The sequence below is a fragment of the Hevea brasiliensis genome, chromosome 7 (genome assembly GCF_030052815.1).
Source record: "Hevea brasiliensis isolate MT/VB/25A 57/8 chromosome 7, ASM3005281v1, whole genome shotgun sequence".
NCBI lineage: Eukaryota > Viridiplantae > Streptophyta > Magnoliopsida > Malpighiales > Euphorbiaceae > Hevea > Hevea brasiliensis.
In genome coordinates, this window is record NC_079499.1 from 98,410,878 (window position 1) to 98,418,028 (window position 7,151).

Here is a 7,151-nt window from a genome sequence, read left to right on the forward strand (position 1 = left end):
CATTTGAGAAATTTGATGGTAGCTTTTAAGCCAAGAGATGATGAAACTTTGTATGAATCTTGGATGAGATTTAAGGACCTTGAAAGGCAATGTCCTCATCATGAAATACCAAAATGGATGATTGTTCAGAATTTCTACACCAGAGTTACTCCAGCCATAAGAAACACAATTGATTCACAAGCAGGAGGAGATTTCATGAGAATGACAAGTGAAGAATGCTATGATCTATTAGAGAAGATTGCTCATAATACCCACTTATGGGGAAATCCAAGAGCACTTGAGCCAAAGAAGGCTGGGATTTATGAACTTGACTCAGTTAGCTACATGAATGCGAGATTTGATCAGTTAACTCAGCTTCTTAGTGATTTTTGCACAAAGGCAATAACCTCAACTCCTACAACTATGCAACAAGTTGCCTTCACAGATGGAACTCAAAGTTGTGGAGTTGATTACTCTTCTTATGGTGATGATTATTTGCAAGAACAAGGTGCTTATGCAGGAGGTTATCAACAGAAACCTATGGGAAATTCTTATTCTAATGTGAACAACTCAACATGGAGACCACAAGCAAATTTTGCTCAACAAGGTCAAAGCTCAAATTATCCTCATAACCAGCAGTATATGCAGCAGAATAGGCCTCAATTTCAGCCCACAAGGCAGCCACAACCTGGATATCAAGCAAGAGCACAACAATCCCTTCCACCTCATGAGCCGAAGCCAACCTTGGAAAGCATGATGGAGAAATTTTTTGCTGAACAAAGTAAGATGAATAGCAAATTGGAGGAAGAAATGCAACACATAAGACAAACCATGGATCAATTACAAGTCCACAACCGCATGTTGGAGACTCAATTGGCTCAACAAGCAAGCTCATCAGGAAGCAAATCCTTTGGGAAATTACCTAGCCAACCAAAAAACCCTCATGAACAATGTAAGGTTGTAACCTTGAGAAGTGGTAAGAAAGTTGGTCTAGAGAGTGAAAACAAGAGAGAAGAAAAAGAGAGCACAAAAGAAGAAAATTCAATTAAGAGCAAGAAAAATGAAAAGAATAAGAAAGTAAAAGTGAGCAAGATAAAGGAGAGAAACCATACATCCCACCTGAACCTTACAAGCCCACCCTTCCCTACCCTCAAAGATTCATTAAGCATAAGCTAGACAAACAATTTGGCAAATTCCTTGAAGTGCTAAAGAAGTTATATATCAATGTGCCATTCACTGAGGCACTATCTCAAATGCCAAGTTATGCCAAGTTTTTGAAGGAGATTCTTTCCAACAAGAGAAGGCTAGAAGATTATGACACCATCAACTTGGGGGAGCAATGCGGCTATAATCGTAAGAAGTTACCTCCCAAACTCAAAGATCCGGGTGTGTTTTCCATCCCTTGTCATATAGGTGATAATTGTGTGGCAAATGCCTTATGTGACCTTGGAGCTAGTGTCAGCCTAATGCCTCTTTCAATAGATGAAAAGTTGAATATGGGAGAGTTGAAGCCCACAAACATGTATCTTTCATTGGCTGACCGTTCAATTAAGTATCCAGAAGGCATTCTAGAAAATGTGCCTATCAAGGTTGGGAAATTCTACATTCCGGTGGACTTTGTCATTCTAGATATGGAAGAAGATACAAAAGTTCCTATCTTATTGGGAAGACCCTTTTTGGCAACAGCTGGTGCATTAATTGATGTAAAGGGTGAGAAATTGACACTTAGAGTGGGAGATGATCAAATGATATTCAACATCAATCCAGCCATGAAAAGGAAACATGAAGAAGTTGAGTCTTGTTTGCGGGTAGACATCATTGATGAGATTGTTCAAGAGCATTTCAGAAAAAGCTATCCACAAGACCCACTTGAAAATTGCTTACTCCATGGTGGCAGCATTGATGATGATAATCACAACATAGCTGCTTTTGCACAACACTTGGAGAGCTCTCCACCACATCCTGAAGCCACAATTTTTCAACTTGAAGAAGTGCAAAATTTGGAAATCAAACAACCATCATTAAAGGTAGAGGATGCCCCAAAGGTAGATCTTAAACCTCTTCCTTCCAACCTCAGGTATGCTTTTCTTGGACCCAATGGAACATATCCTGTTATAATTAATGCATCTTTGACTAATATTGAGAATGAAAAATTATTGAGAGTTTTGGGTTATGCAATTGATGATATAAAGGGAATTAGTCCAACAGTTTGTATGCATAGGATTTTCCTATAGCCAAATAGTAAACCTTCCATTGAACATCAAAGAAGATTGAATCCTACAATGAAGGATGTTGTGAAAAAGGAAATCCTAAAATTACTAGCTGCTGGAATTATTTACCCCATTTCTGACAGTGAGTGGGTTAGTCCTGTGCATGTTGTACCAAAAAAAGGTGGGGTGACAGTTGTTAAAAATGAGAATAATGAATTGATACCCACTAGAACTGTCACAGGTTGGAGAATGTGCATAGACTATAGGAAGTTGAACAATGCTACAAGAAAAGACCATTTTTCCCTTCCTTTTATGGATCAAATGTTAGAGAGATTAGCCAAGCATTCATTCTTTTGTTACTTAGATGGATATTCTGGTTTCTTTCAAATTCCAATCCATCCTGATGACCAAGAAAAAAATACCTTTACTTGTCCCTATGGCACCTTTGCCTATCGAAGGATGCCATTCGGATTGTGTAATGCGCCTGGCACATTTCAAAGGTGCATGATGGCCATTTTTTCTGATTTTATTGAAGAAATTATGGAGGTCTTCATGGATGACTTTTCAGTATATGGCACTAATTTTGATTCATGCTTGACTAATTTGTCTAAAATCTTGCAGAGATGTGCTGAAAATGATCTAGTGTTGAATTGGGAGAAATGCCACTTTATGGTCCAAGAGGGGATCGTTTTAGGGCATTTGATCTGAAATAGGGGAATTGAAGTGGATATAGCTAAAATAGAAATTATTGAAAAAATGCCCCCTCCAACCACTGTCAAAGGAGTGCGGAGTTTTCTTGGACATGCTGGGTTTTACCGGCGATTTATTCAGGATTTTTCTAAACTTGCTAAACCCTTAACAAATCTCTTGAATCATGATGTTAAATTTGATTTTAATCAAGATTGTATGGTTGCTTTTTGCAGGTTGAAGACGGCCTTAACAACAGCTCCTATCATGCAACCCCCGGATTGGACTTTGCCATTCGAAATCATGTGTGATGCAAGCGAGTTTGCTGTTGGAGCTGTCCTTGGCTAGCGAAAAGATAGAAAACCTTATGCCATTTACTATGCAAGCCGAACCCTTGATGAAGCTCAAGTTAATTATGCTACAACTGAAAAGGAGTTCCTTGCGGTAGTATTTGTACTCAATAAATTTCGTTCTTATTTGGTCAACTCAAAGGTAATAGTTTTCACTGATCATGCAACAATAAGGTATTTAATGAGCAATAAAGAAGCTAAATCTAGGTTGATTAGATGGATTTTGTTACTTCAAGAATTTGATTTGGAAATAAGAGATAAAAAAGGTGTTGAGAATGTGGTGGCTGATCACCTTTGTAGGATAAAAACTGAAAATAAAGATGATGATATTGTGCCAATTGATGAGTTTTTCATGAATGAGCAGTTGTATGTGTTGAAATCTGCACTTCCATGGTTTGCTGATATTGTGAATTTCTTATCTTGTGGTGTCTTGCCACCTGATTTATCTTGGCAGCAAAAGAAAAGATTCTTGCATGATGTTAAATTTTATTCTTGGGAAGAACCTCTTTTGTTTAGGAGATGTAATGATGGAATAATTAGGAGATGTATACCAGAGGAAGAAATAAATGATGTTATTTACCATTGTCATTCCTCTGAATATGGTGGTCATTTTAGTGTCTCAAAAACTATTGAAAAAGTCTTGACATCAGGTTTCTATTGGCCAAATATGTTTAAACACGTGAGAGACTTTGTAAGCAAGTGTGATAGGTGCCAAAGGGTAGGTAACATTTCCAAGAGGGATGAGATGCCCCAACAGTCCATATTAGAAGTTGAATTGTTTGATGTGTGGGGAATTGATTTCATGGGGCCATTTCCATCTTCTTATGGAAATAAATATATCTTGGTAGGGGTGGACTATGTATCTAAATGGGTAGAAGCTATTGCTAAACCTACCAATGATGCAAAAGTTGTGGTGAAATTTCTGAAAAAATTTATTTTGACCAGATTTGGTGCCCCACGTGCCATAATCAGTGATGGTGGTAGCCATTTTTGCAACCACTAATTTGAAAAATTAATGAGAAAGTATGAGGTAAAGCATAGGATTGCCACGCCATATCACCCTCAAACAAATGGCCATGTAGAAATCACAAATAAAGAAATCAAGCAAATCCTGGAGAAAACTGTCAACAAGTCCAGAAAAGATTAGTCCCTTAAATTAGATGACACTCTTTGGGCATATAGAACAACATTTAAAACCCCCATAGGAACTACACCTTATAGGTTAGTTTTTGGGAAATCATGCCATTTGCCCGTAGAGTTAGAACATAAAGCTTATTGGGCCATTAGTGCAATCAATTTTGATTTACAAGCTGCTGGACATAAAAGATTTTTGCAACTTGATGAATTAGAAGAATTGAGACTTGATGCTTATGAAAATGCTAGGATCTATAAAGAAAGAACTAAAAAATGGCATGATAAGCATATCAAGAAAAAGGACTTTAAAGAAGGAGATTTGGTTCTCTTATTCAATTCAAGGTTAAAATTTTTTCCAGGAAAATTAAAATCAAGGTGGTCCGGTCCATTTAAAATTGTGAAAGTTTTACCTCATGGTGCTGTGGAAATTTTTGGTGAAAAATCTGGTAATTTCAAGGTAAATGGACAAAGGTTGAGGCACTATTCAGTTGGTGAGCCAATTGAGAAGATAGCAACCTGCTATCTCTCCATAAAATCTTGAGTGAGTATGGTCAAGCTAAAGACCTAAACTTAGCATTTTTGTGCATAACTCACAATTTTTCATTGATTCTTTATTTTTTTTCATATATGTATTTGTTTTAAGTTTTTTCATACTCCTTATTTAGAGTTTAACATTGTTCTAATTTCCTTATGCAGATGGGATGCAATGCATTACAAGCAAATGAGCATAAAAAAAATTTTATTTTAGTTTTAGCTTTAAATTTTAGCTTTTGATTCTTGCTGGATTCATTGCCCTTTTTGTTAATTTTAAGAGAAAATTTTTCCAAACCTTGTCATCTTGGTTTAACAAGAAAATTATTTGAATGTGGATGTGTGAATTGGTGCTTTGAAAAATTATTTTTTATGAGTGTTTGATGAACATAACAAGTTGAACAATTAGAATTCATGTTATGAAGGTTTAATCATTTGAAATCTAATTTGTTTTACTTTTTTAGGCACTCTCTAAATCTGTCAAATTTGGGCAGCAGATTGCACAACCTGCGACATAATCGGGTTCGCTTGTGTCGTCGCTTGTGTTCGCTGGGCACATTTTGGGCAGATTGTTGCACAACTTGCGACATAACCGGGTTCGCTTGTGTCGTTGCTTGTGTTCGCTGGGCACACTTTGGGCAGATTGTTGCATAACTTCCGACACAACCCCCCTATCCTTATGTTCTAACTTGTGTCGCCTGTTTGTTTTGCAGGATAAGGACTCACTTCACCAGAATGGGCCAGCAGCTACCCCAAGCCCAAAAGCCCACTAACCCATTTTGATATAAAATAATAATAATAATAATAATAATAATAATAAACCAAATCCAAAGCCCAAAACCCATACCCCATAAGCCCAAGCCCGAAACCCGAAACCCAAAACCTAAAAAAAAAACCCAAACCCATAGCCCAAACGCATAGCCCATGCCTTCTCCTTCTTCCTCTCGGCATCGCCCCCGACACGACCCCCCTTTTTCACCGTCACCTTCGTCCTCACAGTCATCTCCACCACAGACATTTTTCTTCGACTTCTTCCCATTCTTCTTCTTTCTCAGTCCCTTCCCTCCATTTCGCCATGCCCGACTCCCCACTCTCTTTCGAAAACTCCCCTCCCCATTCCTCACAGCCGCCGCAGCCCCAAACCACTCCACCCATGAATGCCGATTCACCGGCAACCCATTCTGGTGACGCCCCCATCGCTTCATACAAGAAGAAAAAGGCCAAAAGCATTAAGCCGCACAAATCAACAAGCGGCGTCAAGAGGAAGTGACCCGAACCGGCCACACAACAACTCCCAGTCCCGCCCCCAATGCCTGCTGAACCTGCTGTCCGACGTGGCATCCCAAAATCGGCGGTCAAGCGCCCCGGTACATCTAAAGGTAACTTTGTAATTACCTCCTCTTTGTCTGCTGCTAGACATTGGGTATTACCTACTGCTGAAATGAAAAGAAATAAGGCAAGAGTCGAAGCTCGAAAAATGGTTCAAACTCGGTATTTAGATGTGTCTACACTTAAATCCTTAGAGATATATGATGAAATGCAGACTCTGTTAGATGCTTTAGGTTAGGTGCGATTTGCACATAAACAGGAACTGGTTTATCCCATTCTGGTGCAAGAATTTATGGCCTCCCTGTCCACTAATAAGCATAAAAATGCCTTGGATAATGACTTGACAATCAATTTTAGATGCCTTGGTCAAGATAGGGTGCTGTCTATGGATAATTTTCACCATATATTCAGCTTTCCACCTGATGGTTTGTTCAAAATACCTACTAGCCAAAGGGACTATAATGGGTATGAATTTTGGCAGCAAATTGCACCTTCAGCAGGTACTTTCAAACCGGGGCACAGTAAGGCCTCTAAGATTGAGAGTCATGCCTTGAGATTGCTTGAGAGATTAATTGCAAATACAATTTTGGGAAGAGGAACTAGTGTTGGCACAATGTCTCAGTATGATTTATTCTTTTTATGGTGTGTAAAAACTGGTAAAAAAGCTTCACCTGGTTATTATTTTTACCGTCATGTGATCCGCCAGACTACTAGGGGTACTGGTAACATTGTGTTTGGAGGTTTGGTCACACCCATTGCACATTATTTTGGCTTTAATCCTCAAGTTCACAAGTGTGCTGCTGTTCCAACTGGTTTGCTATTTTTGGATGGACCTCATTTGGCCAACCAAAAATTTTGTATCAAAAATGAGGCTACCAAGCTGTATGAGATTCCTGCATCCACCGCACCACCACCTGGCTCTCCCACTGCA

The 7,151-nt window shown here is 38.7% G+C and overlaps 1 non-coding gene across 1 annotated transcript; it reads right to left on the reverse strand.

Annotated features, from left to right (window-relative positions):
• Positions 1-107, reverse strand: LOC131181806 (small nucleolar RNA R71). Its single transcript, XR_009150283.1, has one exon. It is a non-coding gene; the product is annotated as a small nucleolar RNA R71 (small nucleolar RNA).
• Between the last annotated feature and the right edge of the window lie 7,044 nt (positions 108-7,151).